We start from the raw sequence: 18,493 nt of genomic DNA, 5'->3' as shown, positions 1-18,493 counted from the left end.
ACTTCTCTCCCATGTTATGGATCCTGCATCTGGCTCACATCTTTCTGACCTCCAGTTTTGTGCATCAGCATCTTGTTGTCTGACTTTCCAATTTGTGTTCCTATGATCCTGAGACTAAGTGGGTAAGGAGAATTCTCCAAAATGATCTCTGACCTACAGACTTTGGACTTGCCAACCACTGTAATTGTGTGATTCACTTCCTCAACTGTTGTGAGTTCTGTGAGACATTGCAGCACATTGTAGAACTTTTAGACTTGAGGCAGGGGAGAAGTGGTGATTGATGTCATGAATTATGGATATTGGAAAAGTCAGACATTTGGGGCATTTTTAACCTTCACCTCATAGGGACTAGCCTTATGCTAATCCTTCAAAAAGAATGTATTAATGTAGTTGTTATCAGAGTAGTAGTGGCCTCATTGCAATGGTCCTGGCTCGTTGGAATGGGTGGTTTTGGGGGGGGGGGGGGAGGGGGAAGGTAGATAAATAAGGGAATGAGAAACCTTTGATTTCTGAATGGGATAAAAATAACCCGTGGATTTAAGCAGCTGTTGTCTTGTGATCACTTACCTGAAACAAAAGCTACTCATGAGATATAGAATTAGTATATCTCAATTTGTCTCCTAATGAATTAGCAAGTTGGATGCATAGGGAAATACAGAGCAATAAGAAAAGAACACAAGTCGTAACCACAAGTAGGGCAGTTCAAATCCATCAGCTGGTCTCAGAATCATATACAGGGTTGCAGAGTCAGAACTAACTAGACAGCACACACAACAGTGAATGGAAGAAATGAAGAAGTCAAAGTACTGAATAGAAAATTTCAAAGGACAGAACCAGAAGACAAAGTAAAGTATTATAACGTAATGTGCAAAGATCAGAAGATAGAAAACTGAAAGGGAAGAATATGCTCAGCTGCTAGCAAGCTAAAAGAATCAAAGAAAATATCCAAGCCTTGACTTGAAATTTTGATGGATTCTGTGGGCAAATATTGAATGATGCAAAAACACCAAAAGAAGACAGAAAGTACACAGAGTTACTGTACTGAAAAGAAATGTTCAATGTTCAACCAATTCAAGAGGTAGCATATGATCAACAACTGATGGTACGGAAGGAAGAAGTCCAAGCTGCACTGAAGGCATCGGTGAAAAACAAGACCCCAGGAATTGAAATATTTCAACAAAGTGATTCAGCACTGGAGATGCTCACTCATCTATGCCAAGAAATTTGAAATACAGCTACTTGGTCAACTGATTAGAAAAGATCCATATTTGTGCCCATTCCAAACAGAAGTGACCCAAAAGAATGCAGAAAAAACTTTAAAAAAATCATTAGTACAGCATGTGAGTAAAATTTTGCTTAAGATAATTTAAAAATACAGCAGCAACAGTATATCAACAGAAGACTGCAGGAAATTCAAGTTGGATTCAGAAAGGGAAGTGGAACAAGAGAGATTATTTTTGATGTCAGATGGATCTTGGTTAAAAGCAGAATATAGCAGAAAGAGGTTGACTTTTGCTTAATTGACTATGTAATGGTTTTTGACTGTATTAATCATTACATGTTATGGATAGCATTGTGAAGATTGGGTATACCAGAACACTTCATCATGAGGAATTTATACATAAAACAAAAGGTAATTGTTCAAATAGAACAAGTAGATACTAAATGGTTTAAAGTCAGGAAAAGATGTGCCTCAGGGTTGTAATTTGTTACCATGCTTATTCAGTCTGTATGCTGAACAGATAATCCTAGAAACTGGACTATATGATGAAGACCATGGCATCACATTAGGGAAGACTCATTAATAACCTGTAATATGCAGATGATAACACATCGCTTGCTGGAAGCAAATTGGACTTCAAACACTTATTGATGAAGATCAAAGATTATCATTTGGGTTGCACTTCAATGTAAAGAAAACAAAAATACAACTGTGCCAGTAAATAACATAATGATAAATGGAGAAAAGTTTGCAGTTGACAAACACATTATTTTGCTTGGATCCACAGTCAACACTCATGGAAGCTGAAGTCAAGAAATCAAATGATGTATTGCAGTAGGCAAGTATGATACACATGGCTTTTTTTAAAGTATTAAAGAGCAAAACTATATTTGAAGACTCATGTGTACCTGACTCAAGCCACAGTATTTTCTTTTAGTAACCTCATACCAATATGAAAGCTGGAGAGTGAATAAGGAATACAGTAGAAGAATTCATGCATTTGATTTATGGTGTTGGAAAAATATATAGAAAGTACCACTGACTACTAAAAGAACAAATAAATCTATGGTGGAGAAAGTTAGCCAGAATGATCCTTAGAAGACAGGATGGTGAAACTTCATCTCTCATACTTTGGATATGTTATCAGGTGGGATGTGTCCCTGGAGGAGGACATCATGCTTCTTAAATTGATGGGTCAGTGGAAAAGGGCCAAACATACAATGAGATGGATTGGCACAGTGATAGGAATGATGGGCTCAAGCGTAACAACTATAAGGATGGAACAGGACTGGGTAACTTTTCCTTCTGTTGTTCATAGGGTCTCTATGAGTCAGAACCAATGTGACAATACCTAACACAACAAAAATGGCAAAGGCACTATAAATGTTGACAGGAATGATACAGGGCATCAGACTGAAGGTTAGTGTGGCTCTGCATTGTCTATCAGAAGGCTTCTGAAATAGACTGGAGGATCAGAAAAATCTTAAAATCTTATTGTACTTATTTAAATACTTATTGCTGGGTTTTCAAGAAGTTTTCCTAGATGTTTATGTGAACAGAAGCATGTTTTATTTAAAAATGCTCCTTTATAAAAGCAACTTGAAAGAAGCAGAGAGGGGAAATTTTAGGAGGAGAGATATTTCTATCTATTTTACTGTAGAAAAATCTATTCTACAGTAAACAAAATGTGACATTTGAGAAGCACATGCACATGTTCTTTTCTGACCTGAATGGAATACTGAGGGTACAATTGTAACTACAGTGATATTTACTCCAGAGCAAAGTGATGATATACAATGGAAAGATCAGAGACTAGAGGCCAAGGTAATTTTGTGGTCTGTGAATATGGGCATAGTCATAAACCACTCTTCACACGATAAAAATGACTCTTATCTAATATATGACTGCAGTCCTGTAGTAGTACTGTAGGTTAATGCTCTGGACTGCAAACTCAGTTTGAATGGCAAGGTTGGTTCAAACTCACCAGTTGCTTCTCGGAAACCCTGTATAGGGTGGTTACAAGTCGGCACTTGACATCTAATATAATTGCTTTAAGAAGTAAAACAATATAACTTTTCTTCAAATGAATGCTAAGAACTATAAAGGAGGAAATATGGCTCTTTCTGATAAGTAGCACCTGAATGAAACACTTAAAGAACTCCAAAGTAAGTGGTAGCAAACACTTCTAAGGAAGTAAAATAAAGACGATTTCTCCAGTGCATCTCCAACCATGAATGATCTCTGCTCCAGACCTATCTAGTACTTTCTAGTTATTCAGCCTTGCTAGGCACTGTCTCCTATATTCCTGTCTCTGAAATGCTTGAGTATCACCACATTCTCTTCTTTTCCCTAATTCCAACTCATCTTTTAAATTTCAGTTCAAATGTCACAACTCTTTAAGGAGGCCTTCCAGAAACCACTCAAGGTAGATGAGGCCTAACTTGTTCACATGACACATTTTCTTTGCCTTCATAATTCTCAGCATTTTTTGCAATTCCTGTGTGAAAATATCTTATCTGTCACAATCAATGTTACCAGAACAAAGACTCTGTCTTTCATTAAAAATATATCCTCATAGTACAGTGTCTGAAGCATAGTGGGAGTGCAATAATTTTTGTTGGAAGAATTAATACATAATTTAAATCTACATCTCAGAAAAATAAGGAATACAACAAGTAAAGGGTTTGAGGCATATGTAAAAAACTGGACTAATGTAATCATCTTTTAAAAATTCTTAATAATTCACTTTTCCATACAAAACATATGGAACATAGCTGGTAGTGATATTTTAATTTGGGATAGAATTTGCCACATAGTAGATGTTCAATAAATATTTGCTGAGTAGATAAATACACAACTTAATGAGTTCACAGGAAGTTGGTATGGGCCCTCTGGAGTTGTGAAATATGACTGTCTAGATTTGCTTTTTAACATGAGGAGTAATAAAGAATGGTTAAAGTGAAACAAATTAAAATTTAAGAAAAAAATCAAGATTGTGATATGAGAACTGCCTAAATGAGATGACTTTACAGATATTCTAGTCTTTGTATACATTCATAAATGTGAACTATGAAAAGAGACATTGCCAACTGTAGGCTTTCTCCACCATTTAAAAACAAATAAAAATATTGTGTTCTTCTACAGGCAAGCTGAAGGGGCAACATGGAGGAAAAAAAAAAAACAAAAAACAAATGGCCTACTGGAGGCGGGGTGTGGGGATTATTTTACTTGAAAGATAATGGATTCAGCTTTGATTTTTTCCAAATTGAAGTGCCTACGGAAATTTCTAGCTGTAATTGACACATAAAACAAGTTGCATTGTCTCATTGTGTTTCTGTTTCATTAAGGCACAATGATAATTGCATCTGTATTATTACTATATTAAATTAATTGACATTCTACATATATAAAATGTTCAAAATAGTGATTGCCATTTATATACCATTCAGTAAGTATTATCCATGTTAATTAATAATATTGTGATTAATGACAAGAATTCCATTGTTGTTATTGGTAAGTGCCATTGAGTCGGTTCTGAGTCATAGCAATCTTGTATGGGGTTTCTGAGGAGTAGCTGGTGGGCTTGATCTGCCAACCTTATGGTTTTCAGCCCAGTGCTGATCCTACGCCACACCAGGAATTCTTACAATACCAATAGACAGCCAGATATATAGGTCTAGAAGTAAGGCAAAAGATTAAGACTATTCAAATACATTTGGAGAAACTAACATCCAAAAATGATTATTAAATCCCCAGAGAGAGAGTATAATTTGAAACATAAGTTTTTTAAAAAAGTGTTGTTTTTTTCTTTAATCTCCTGAGAATATCTGTACTAATATTATAGATGTTGTTGGTGTTAAATGTCTTTGAGGTGGTACCAACTCATAGTGACCCTGTGTAGCATTGTAGATTGTTGTTGTGAAGTGTCCTTGAGTTGGTTCCAACCCATAGCGACCTGTATAGAGTTTCCAAGGAGCAGCTGGTGAGCTTGAACCACCAACCTTGCAGTTCAAATGGCTTTGCAGTCTGGTGCATTAACCTACAGCGCCACACCTTAGTGGCAATTTATTTAGTGAAAGAAGCTAAAGCAAAATTGAAACATTAAAGTTCTTCTTAAAAAGATGTCATGGAAGGATTACTAAACAAAATATATTCATTACGTTAGAAGATATTTGCAGTAATCTGTTCTTAAAATATAATTAAAAAAGAAACAATAACAATGAAAACATAAAGCAGCACTATGTAAAAATAATGTGCTATACAAAAATTTCCATGGCTAGTTCTGCTTCACTTTGCCTCCATTTTCATAGCTCTGGCTTTAAATTCAGCAAAACAAAAGATGTGTAGTTAGCATGACACTTTCTTTAACTAGCTGGCAGTTTAGCAATTTTCTGTGGTTCTTGGAGCCTTTCTGTCAGAGACCTCAATCTGGACCAAGTGACCTGTTAATCATTCCAACTGCATGTTCTACTACTATCCAGGGGACTTTTCTAAATAGTCATTTCTTCACCTCATTTTCTATACAGTGATGTATGTATTTCAGAGGTGTTTGTATGCTCATATTTGTCCTAGTTATCTGTTTATCTCTTTGGTGGGTCCAATTCTTAATTTTATTTCTTAGAACACATTATTATTGCAATGTGGCTCTGTAGGATAAACCCTGGAATGTGAGCCATGAGGTCAGTGGTTCTAGCCCACCAGCCACTTTGCATGAGAAAGACAGGCTTTCTACTCCTGCAAAGATTTACAGCCTCAGAAACCCTGGGTCTCTCTGAGTCAGAATCATCTGGGTAGCATTAACAAGAAACAACTATCGCATAGTACTGTACTGTGATCTCCTGGTGTGGCATGGGATCTCAAGCACTGACTTTGAAATCATCTTGGTCAGGTACAAAAGTTGATTGGAACTTTGAGTCAATTATGTAATCTCTCTGTGCCTTCATATTTCATTTGTGAAGTGATAATTAAACTTTACAATTGTGTGTGTTGCATAATAGAACTCCTGGTACATACTTTGTGCTTTGTAAAGGTAAGCTCTTCTTGTAAATATTTTGAAGATATATTATTTATTTAAAGATGAATAAAATATAGTTAAAACCAGGTCTCAAGAAGTTCACAAACACATTGCATATACATGGATCCTGGTGTGGCACTGTAAGATAACCTATCAGCTATTCCTCAGAAACCCAATATGGAGTAGAATGAATCTAAATAAACTGAATAGAACTTTACACCAAAAATACATAAATAATAAAGGACATATGTGTAGCAAGTCACTGCCCAAAAAAACATCAGGTTTATGCTAAGAGAGTTTTCTGCTGTTTGAACAAAAAAAATTATATAATCTAAGTAGTTTAGGCTTGGATGGGTCTGAGAAATCTAGGTAAGATGTCACAAGAAAAGAAAACCTTCACATATTACTTGAAAAATTGCTAGGCTTTTGCTAAACTATATATGAGGAAAATTCTAAAAGAGAGTTAATAACAAGGGTAAGTAAAAAAAAAAAAAATCATTGTCCTGTGGAAACCTGTGAATGAAAGGTGGTCAGAAGAATAAGACGCATTATAGAAACGAAAAGGGTGAAACACAGGAAACTCGTAAAAATATGCATATTTTTCTGTCATAAAATGGTGAATTCATATTTGTGAAAAACTTTTCAGACTTTGTCATTGTATTAGAAAAGACAATATGGCAATAGAGATGATTATGTACAAAAAATGAATATAAACTTTCAAATTTTCATTTTCAAAATGTATTCACATTTCCTAGAATATTAACATTTAGCAATAAAAATATGTTTGTATTTAAGCAAGGATAGGCAAGTATCTTTCTTTATCAATTTTTAAAATGAATGCGAATTTGTCCTCACTGTAAGCATGCTATAGCAAGAAAAAAACAAATATATGCTCCTAAAATAAAATAAGGGAACATTGGTGGCATATTGCATTATACATTGGACTGCTAACCACAAAGTCAGCAATTTGAATTCACCAGTTACTCTGCATGAGAAAGATAAGGCTTTCTACTCACACAAAGATTTACAGCCTTGGAAACCCTGTGCAGGGTTGCTATGAATCAGAACCAACTCAACAGCACACAACTACCATAACCACCCCTATATATTAAAAAGAAATGTTTAGCAACAATATTTAAAATTTCATTTTTCTAGCTATCAAAGAAGCCCTATTGGCATAATGGTTAAGCATACAGCTGCTAACCAAAAGGTCAGCCGTTAAAGCACACCCACAGGAGAATGTTGTGATAGTCTGTTTCCATAAGGATTAAAGCCTTGGAAACTACATGGACAGTTCTATTCTGCCCTATGTGGTTGTTTTTGTTTGTTTGTTTGTTTTGGTCACTTAGAGTCAGAATCAACTAGACAACAGGGGGTTTGGTTTAGTTATTGTGTTAACTATCGTTCTGTTTCTCTGCATTGCTACATCTTCTGTATAATATATACTACTCAGAGTAACAAAATGTTCTGGATATAAGTACCAGCAGGACCCATGGTCAACAGATTTCAGCCAAGCTTCCAGAGTAAGACACACTAAGAATAAGGAGAGACAAACTACTTCCGAATGTTTAGTCATGAAAAGCCTTATGAATAGCTTTAGAACACTGTCAGATAGCACCAGACTATTTAAATGAAGAGCACTGGAATACTGTCAGATAAAATGCGGGAATATGAGCACCTAAGGTTGGAAGGTACACAAAGTATAATGGGGGAAGAGCTACCTCTACAAAGTAGAGTTGACCATGATAATGCGAATGGAGTAAAGCTTTCGGGACCTTCATTTGTTGATGGGGCACAACTCAAATTGAGGAGAAACAGCTGTAAACATGCATTAATTATCAGAACATGAAAGATACAAAATATGAATTTATGAAAATTGGAAGTTGTCAAAAATGAAATGGAACACATAAACATCAATATCTTAGGCATTAGTGAACTGAAATGGACTGATATTGGCCATTTTGAATCTGACACTCACATGGTTTACCATGCCAGTAATGTCAAATTGAAGAGGAATGACATACCATCCATTATCAAAATGAACATTTCAAGATCTATCTTGAAGTACAATGCTGTTTGTGATAGGATAATATCAATGCATTTACAAGAAAGACCAGTCAGTGCAGCAATTATTCAAATCTATGCACCAACCAATAAAGCAAATGAAATTAAAGAATTCTACAAATTCTTCAGTATGAAATTGATCAAATAATATATCAAGATATATTAATAAGTATTGGCAATTGCAATGCAAAGGTTGGAAACTAAGAAGAAGGATCAATAGTCGGAAAATATGACCTTGTTGATATAAATTATGTGGGAAATTGCATGGTAGAATTTTACCAGTCAATGACTTGCTTTTTGCAAATACCTTTTTTTAAACAACATAAATGGCACATAAAACAATGTACACATGAATCGCGCCAGATGGAATACAGAGAAATCAAAATGATTACATCTGTGGAAAGAGATAGTGGAAAAACTCCATATCATCAGCCAAAATGAGACTAGTGTCAGACTGTAATGGACCTTCATTGCTCAAATACAAGCTAAGGCTGAAACTGAAGAAAATTACAGTAAGTCCATGAGAGCCAAAATATAACCTGAACATATCCCATCTGAACTTAGACATCATCTCAAGAACAGATATAATGCATTAGACCCTAATGAAGGAAAAGACCAAAATGGGTGTCAGAAGAGACTCTGAAACTTGCTCTTTAGTGTAGAGATGCTAAAGCAAATGGAAGAAATGAGGAGGTAAAAGAGCTGAATAGAAAATCCCAAAGGGCATTTCAAGAAGACAAAGTCAAATGAAATGTGCAAAGGGTAGAATTGGAAAGCCAAAAGGGAAGAACATGGTCAGCACTTATCAAGCTGAAAGAACTAAAGAAAAGTGTCAATCCCTGAATTGCATGAAGGGTTCTATGTGCAAAATATTGAATGATGCAGAACTCATCAAGATAGAAGGAATACAGTCATTGTATCAAAAAGAAATAGTCAATGTTCAACCAATTTAAGAGGTAGCATATGATCAGCTGTCAATGATACTGAAGGAAAAATTCCAAGGTGTGCTGAAGCTATTGGAAAAGAACAAGGCACCAGAAATTGATGGAATACAAATTGAAATATTTCAACACACTTGATGCAGCAGAGGAGGAACTCACTCATCTATGTCAAGAAATTTGGAAGACAGCTACTTGGCCAACTGAATAGATGAGATTCATATTTGTGCCCATTACAAAGAGAGGTGACACAACAAAACACAGAAATAAATCATCACACAATATCACTAATATCACATGCACCTAAAGATAATTTAAATATTGCTGCAAGAGTACATGGACAGGGAACTGCCAGAAGTTTAAACTGTATGCAATAAGGGATACAATTGCTGATATCAAATGGATCTTAGCTGAAAGCCGAAAATTCCAGAAAGATGTTTACCTGTGTTTTATTGACTTTGAAAAGGCTTTTGATTGGATGGATTTAGACAAGCTATAGACAACACTGAGGAGAATGAGTATCCTGGAACGTTATCTGTGCTCATGAAGAAACTGTACAGAGACGAAGGGATAGTTATTCGAACAGAACACTTGAACACCGAATGATTTAAAATTAGGAAAGATGTCCACCAGGGTTGTATTCTTTGACTGTACTTGTTCAATCTGTATGTGGAGCAAATAATCCAAGAAACTAGATTATGTGAAGAAGAATGTGGCATTAGGATTGGAAGAAGACTCATTAACAATCTATAATATGCAGATGATACAATCTTGCTTGCTGAAAGCAAAGAGGACTTAAAATACTTATTGATGAAGATCAAAGACCACAGCCTTCTGGATGGGTTGCACTTCAATGCAAAGAAAATAAAAATACTCACCACTGAACCAATAAATAACATCAAGGTAAATGGGGGAAAGATTGAAGTTGCCAAAGACTTCATTTTGCTCAGCTACACCATCAACTCTCATGGAAGCAGCAGTCAAGAAATGAAATGACCTTTTGCATTAGGCAAATCTGCTGCACAAGACCTCTTTAAAGTGTTCAAGAGCAAAGATGTCAATATAAGGACTAAGGTGTGCCTGACTCTAGCGATAATATTTTCAATAGTCTTGTATGCATGTGAAAATTGGACAATGAATAAGGAAGACCTTGGAAGAATTGATGCATTTAAATTATGAAGAGAATATTAAAAGTCCCATGGGCTTCCAAATGAAGAAACATATCTGTTTTGGAAGAAGTACAACCAGAATTCTCCTTAGAAACTAGATGACCAGACTTCATCTCTCATGCTTAGGATATATTACCAGGAGGGACAGTTCCTGGAGAAGGACCTCATGCTTGGTAAAGTGGAGGGTCAGCAAAAAAAGAAGCAGACTCCCAAGGAGATGGATTGGCACAATGGTAGCAGCAATGTGCTCAAATGTAGCAATAATTATGAGACAGGCACAGGACTGGGCAGTGCTTTGTTCTGTTGTGAATAGGATCAGTATGAATTGGCACTAATCTGAGGGCTCTAGGGTTGTAATGGTTAAGTGCTTGCCTGCTAACCAAAATATGGACAGGTAAATCTACCCAGCAGCTCCCAGGAGAAAGATCTGGTGATATGCTTACTTCCATAAAGGGTCCCAAACCAACCCAAACTCATTGCCATCAAGTAAATTCTGACTCATTTTGACTCTATATGGAGTTTCTGATACTGAAAATCTTTACAAGAAAAGACAGCTTCATCTTTTTCTCCACAGAGCATTTGGCAGATTTGAACCACAGACCTTGTGGTTAGTAGTCCAGTGCTTATCCTACAGCACCACCAGTGTTCCTTCCTCTACACCCTAGAAACTCTATTCAGCCATTCTATTCTATCACACGGTGTCAATATTCATCAAAATCAAGTCCACAGCACCTAACAACAATACTTAGTAATATGTAGCTAGCTGTTTATATGAGAACTAAAAAGATCCTATCTGGAATAGAACAGCAGTCCTGGCTTATAATTCCAACATCTTGGCCAATTATTTCACCTTTCTCAGTAGTTATTGAACATCAAGGAAATGGGTGTCCTAAAAATGACTACATGACACTTGGACAATGATATATTTAATTAATTATCCTTTACATATTTAATTTATTTATTATGATGGAAATTGTTGTTCAGATATATGGAGTATATATTTTTCTTTCATCTTCAGGAAATAATTTCCAAATATCTAATTTTATCCTACATATTTTCAGGGTCAAAGATGATGCATGGTTTTAAATACAATCCCCAAAGTTTATCCTGTATGGAGATGCTATGATAGCTAATTATGAAATACAATTCTTAGAAATTCAATTTTGAAGGATTAAAAACTTTAAAATGAATTTCAAATTAAATTAGTAATGCACAGTTAGGGGTTTGAATGAATTAATTTGAACTCTTAAATACCCAACTTAAATAGTAGTCTAATTTTCTTTTGGGAAAAAAAAAAAAAAAAACTTTCCAATCCCCATAGTGTTTAACTTAAATCCATTAAAATTTTTTTTTAAATTCAAGAACTCTGAAAAACTGACACTGTAATGTGTTAATAATGTTATAAATAATTTTCAGAATAAAATGCTATAAAAGACATCATTTTTAATCCACACATGATATACACATGACAATCACAAACAACATTAAATAAAAATGAACAGACATGTTTATCTCTTTAACACAAATAGCTGACAAGATAATGCACATAAAACACATTTGAGAGACTTTTAAGACGCAGACTAAATTCAAGAATGCATTTTAATTTTTAAAAAACTACAATTAAAGACAACAGCTACTCACTGATCACCCATATTAACCATCACTGAGAACTAAGGCACATATTTGCAAAAAGGATGTGTTAAAACTTGATATGCTATCTATGATCTCATTATCATGGACAACTAATTAACTGATAATAAGTACATGATGTAGAACTCAGTTAAACTGTTCTTTAGCCAATTGAGTAAAACAAGCAGGCAAAATTAAACTAGGAATGCAGGTAAGGGTGGACTATGCAAAAGTATATATATATATAGTTCATTATAATGACATTTCTGCAAAATTTCCATTTTCTACATAATTATACTATTTCAAGAACAGTAATTTTCATGATGTGATTTTCTTTTAAATCTGTTAATATTGGCACTAAAGTATTTCCAAATGTGAGTCAGATATAACCAATAAGTTAAATCATAAAATTTCACTTAGCACAGATTTTTAGTATTATGATATACTTGACCATGACATGATACTGAAGAGAAAAAAGTGAATTTTACATGAAAAACTCTTAGATTGTACTATAAAAATATCCAATGAAAAATACATAATTGGAAATTATGCAACAATTAGTTTATCACTGCCCCGTTGGTTCTGATTCTAATCAAATAGACTCTGCCTATCAATATTGATAATTTAATGAGATAATAATTAAAATAGTATGGCTGTAACAAATACATTTCTAAATGTAAAGTGTGTTTTTCTTTACTTTGGAAATCCAACAAAATGTAATTTTCCCCCAAATTGCTTCCATATGAAATAACATATACTCATTTATTTTAAATGTGATTTAAGCAAATATTTAAATATATCAAATATACCATGATAAGTAATTACATAGATGTTAAAACATTTTTCATGAACATACTTTTAATTGATAAGTTTTCAGTTGTATAATCAGTTTGATTTAATTTTTTTCTTTATTTTTTCAGTTAAAATGTAAGATGCTAGTTATTGATCAAAACTATGTTGAACATTATTTGAATTAATCCTATTCAAAAGATAGAGTCTAGACACATGTAAGCCATGGATATGTCAACAGTTTTGAACTAACCAACTGTAGTATTTAATATGAAACTTGATTTGACTTTAAAAATAGATATAGAAATATTGATTGGATGATCAATAAACTTATGGGAACATACAATTTACACAACCTAACTTTTCTGAGAGAGGATATTGATCCATATTTAAGGGGACTGTTGATGAAGGTAAACAGGTATCTATTCTAAACTGAAGTTTAATAACCTAAGTTAAAAAAATATATTGGTCAGAAATATATAGCTCTTATTTGTCAGAGTATCATCCAAATATTGATAATATTATTTCTAAGTGAAAAGGATAAAAAAAAACTGCTTATTTTAAAGAAAATATAATAATTAATCTTCAAACTAGCGATGTTAAATTTAGCTGTTAACTGTTAGTGGCTGTTTATTCAAAAGTATATTAACTGAATATATATTTGATAGAATGAACTAATAAATTGTTCCATTAATAAAAGTTATTATATAGAACTGCTTATCTAATGTTTTGAGTTCGTGGAACAAATTTTGAACTGAATCCAACTTTTTCTATATGAGGTTTGCGCTCCAAGACATGAACTCATTTCTTCAAAATATTATTCGAAAAAGAGACAATGTTACATTATGTTTTTAGCAAGTCTTAGTATCCCATGTACTCTAGTTGAGGAGACAGAAAAAAAGGGGAGGCGTGAAAAATAACTCAAGGGAGAGATAAAGTTAGAATCCTGGTTCATCTCCCTCCCAAGTGCTTAATCCACTCCCCCACATTCCAATTTACAATAAAATGAAATTGGTGCATTAACCTGAAAGGAAAAAAAAAGAAAGTAAAATAACCAAATCCATCCAGTGAGTTCAAGTATATTTCATGAAGTAATAGAGAGCTTATGCATATCCAAAGAGGAATAACACTCTGAAATAGTAAAATTGATGTATACCTAGGGAACAAAGATAAGTAAAGAGTCTTGAAGTTCTGAAAGTTCAATTAAAATACATAATTTACATTATAAAGTGGCTTTATATAGGCATTCTGATGTGCAAACATACTTAAAATAGAATTCTCAATTTGTTGTGTCATTAAACTGCCTCCATTTCCTACAGAACCACTATAAATTGTAGGGCTCTTTAAGTACATTGAGGAACATGACAAATTTGCAATTATTGGGTCAGGACTTGTAAGCAATACTGAAACAGAGCTTAGCAGGAAATTTTTATTTCACTCAAGAAATTCTTAGTCATTTATTATAGTTATTAAGAAGGCTCTGAATCTGTCAGCCCTGTCTTTGCCAAAATGGACTACATTCCAAGTGCCCTGAAAGCAAAAACTCTCATGAATGGCAAGCCAAAAATAGATGGGATAACATGAAAAAAAGAAAACTGCAAGATGAATGAAATTGAAAAATGGGATGCTGTTTGAAGTATAATATATTTAAAAAATGACAGTTGTACTTCAGGGCAGGAAAAGACAAAGAAAGCAGCAATATAAGGAAGAAATTAATAAAGACAACATATTTTAAAAATAGACGAATTGTTTTAATCCATATCCTAAGTACAATTCTATTTTCATTGCATCAAAGGTCATTTGTGATAGTCCCTTTAGTTGGCTATATTCAAGTTTATGAATATGCTTTTGAATCTTTGTGTACTTAAAATACCGTGTGAGATTTATAAGCTGTGTTGTTTTACTCTAAACATAAGATAAATAAAAGTATAGAAGAGTAAAAGTATAATCCATTGACTAGTACCTAATAGAATTTTTAGTGTTATTCTCTATTCTAAAGTTGCATGTTAATGAAAAATTCTGTCTCATATTTTTGGTTGTTTGGGGGTTTTGTTTGTTTGTTTTTTAGCAGAACATCCCAAAAGTGAAAATTTCCCTCAGAATATTATGATGGTTCCACTATAGTTACCTGGTGATTAAAAATAAACTAACATTAGGTGTTTAAACTCCTTATATAATCTTTACTCTTCTTTTAAACCAGCAGTTATATCATTCTGAAATTTCCTTTGATACTTGTTGAAAGCTTGTAAAATAAAATCTATAGACTTAACCAATAAATCCTTTAAACATCCTAGTATAATATTCACAATAAATAAATCTATGAATCTTAGAGCCTGACATCAAGATTGGAGGAAGACTCATTAGCAACCTTCAATATGCAGAAGACACAACTGTGTATGCAAAAGCAAAATGGACTTTAAGCACTTATTGATGAAGATCAAAGAATATAGCCTTCAGTATGGATTGCATCTTAACATAAATAAAGCAAAAATCCTTGCAATTTATCCAATAAGCAACATCGTGATAAATGCAGAAAAGACTGAAGTTAAACACTAAATGTGGCTTGGATCTACACTCATGGAAACAACACTCAAAATATTAAATGATGTATTGCACTAGGCAATCTGCTGCACAAGACCTCTTTAAAATGTATACAAGCAAAGATGTCAATTTGAGGGCTAAGGTGCACCTGACCCACATCATGGTATTTTCAATGGCCTTATGTGTGTAAGAAAGTGGGACAATTTATAAGGAATACTGTAGAAGAATTGATGTACTTGAATTATGGTGTTGCTGAAGAAATACTGAATATACTATTAGCTGCCTGCGAGAGCAAACAAATCTGTGTTGGAATAAGTACACTCAGAACACTCATGTTCCTTAGAATCAAGAATGTCAAGACTTTGTCTTGCATATTTTGAATGTTATTAGGAGTAACTAGTCTCTGGAGAAGAACATTATACTTGGAAACGTAGAGGGTCAGCAAAAAAGAGGAAGACCTCAATGAAACGGATTGACACAGTGACTGCAATAATGGGCTCAAATACAGCAACGATTGTGAGGATGGCAAAGAACAAGGTAGTGTTCTGTTATGTGGTACACAGAGACACTATGAGATGGAATGGATGCATGGGTACTGAGTAACAATAACATAAACTATATACTGAAATTGATAATGCAGAGAACTTATTCACCAAATTCTATCAAAGAACCTACTTCTTTCATTTGAATTGAGATAAGGGGGAACATTTGCCTGGATTATGTTTCATGTTACCTGAAGAATAGGAGGCTATAAAAAAACAACATATAATCAACTATTACCAAGAGAAAACAAATTTAGCCTCCCAGAATTATATTTCAAGCTTGAGATGACACTTGAGCTGTTGATTTAAATTATCTAAACTCATTATCACTAGTATTGATGTAACAGGGAATGAAAAAAAAGGAATAAAAAAGATACTGTATTCTAATTAATTTTTTGATTGGCATTGCCAAGCTCTATTGAAATCATCCTATAGAATTATTATGCTGCTAATGTTTTACTTCATTTGCTTAATTTATTTGTGGAACCCAAAACATGTAGAGTATGTACAGAGTGTAAAGTCAAGATAACTTCTTTTAAGTAGATTCACAGGTATATGCATTCATAAAAATGAAATATTTTTAATCCAAAAAGGTTCATTAAAACACAAAATGTTAATGACATTTTAAAGAGCTAAAATTTCTTTATATTTAGCATATGATTAAATTGTTGTTGTTAAGTGCCTTGGAGTCAGTTCTGACCCATAGCAACCCTGTATAGGGTTTTCGAGGAGCAGCTGGTGAGCTTGAACTGACAACCTTGCAGTTCAAGTGGCTTTGAAGTCTGGCGCATTAACCCACAACACCACACCAGGACTTAGAATGCCTAAATATTAAATGGAGTCCTGGTATGGTGCTCTGGATTAATGTGCTGGACTGCAAAGTTGGTTTGAACCCCAAGGTTGGCTGTTCAAGCTCACCAGTTGCTACTCAGAAAAACCATACAGGGTTGCTCTGTGTCGGAACAAACTTTATGGCACTTAATAACAACAACAACAAATATTAGCTGATTACTTTTATAAAAATGGTTAATTAAAATGACCAATAGGTTTAGTTTCTCATTAGTAATCTCTTTCATGTAAAACAAAAAAAAATGAACACATTTTTTAAAACATGTAAAGTTAGAATGTGGAATTTTTAAAGTATGTCAACGTTTTGATCCTCCATATGGTTTCAACAGCAGTTAACCATATAGGGCAATAACTAAAGAGAGTAACACACACATATTTAGCAGTAGAGGGTATCTATCATTAAATTAGTACTGTAATATTCTTATTTCTACATATGCCCAAAACAATTAATAATGGCAGGCTTGGTATAACAGAATTTTTCATTTAAGATTATAAATATTTGTGTGTGTATGTGTGTGGTGTATGTGTGTATACATATATATATATATACACTTTTATATTTTTAGCTACATGATTTATATAGCTGAGTAAAGATGTTCTCTTTCGGTAGAATCAGTTGATTCTGTTTGGGAATAAAGAAGCTAAATATGCATTCTGTTCTTCATTGTTATTATTAATATGCTATTAGGACAAAAAATAAAATAAGATCTTTGCCTTTTGTAAGAACATGTTTTATGTATGATTGAAGTTTTTACAACACTCCGAAAAAGCCATCCGATGTTAGATTTAAAAATAAAATCAAAAGCATTTTCTGACATAGTACACATGAAAAATTGGAAATCCCAATATCTTCAATAGAAGTTGTAGAAAGTGTATGTCTCCTTGGATACTGACACCCACTTAACACAGCAGAAAATAAGGTACTATACTGTAAACCAAAAGTACAGTAAAGGACAATTGTAAATTTACATAAGAATAGTTCATAAACATTTTGGTCTTTCCATAACAGTTTTTATATAAAATGAATAAAAAAAACCTTTTGACAGCTGTCATCATTCTTGTTGGATCACTTTTCACTTATATGCACACAGACATGTTTATATAGCAATATATTGATGCACCGTTACATGGATATTAAACTATGATTACTGCTTGTAACTGAGATGTGCATTATCCAGTCAACATTATCCATAGCTGAAATACTCTTACATTATGTATTCTTGTCATGTCGTATCTATAAAAACATGAAAATATAACTTTACATTATTTCAATTATTTACATTAGTTCAAGCTTGACAGAGAAAATTTTATTAGCTACAATTTTTAGAAGAGTAGGCCCAGAGGTACAATAAATAGATTTGATTGTATATAATCATCTTTTTGTTTTGTTTTGTTTTTAAAAACTCATCTTAAGTACAGTAAGGAAACAATTAGCCTGCAATTTGGTCATTCTAGCATTTATTACTAAAACTTGAAATGCACCTTCAACATTTCTGATGAGGAGAAATGCAGCAAAATTATATTAATTGATCACGGAATTTATGGTTGAGACAGTTAAATTTAGTGAAGAATATCATGGTACCATATGCCACCATCTTCATTTCAAATAGCTGCTGTTAATCCCTAGATTGCACCTTTCCATCTATAAAACATAATAAATAAGATATTTTAATAGCACTTTGTATTATACCAGGTGCTATACTAAGGACTCCTGGTGCGGCAATGTGGGCTAATGC

This window comes from Chrysochloris asiatica, unplaced genomic scaffold, assembly GCF_000296735.1.
Source record: "Chrysochloris asiatica unplaced genomic scaffold, ChrAsi1.0 scaffold00112, whole genome shotgun sequence".
NCBI lineage: Eukaryota > Metazoa > Chordata > Mammalia > Afrosoricida > Chrysochloridae > Chrysochloris > Chrysochloris asiatica.
This window is presented reverse-complemented; position numbering follows the sequence as displayed.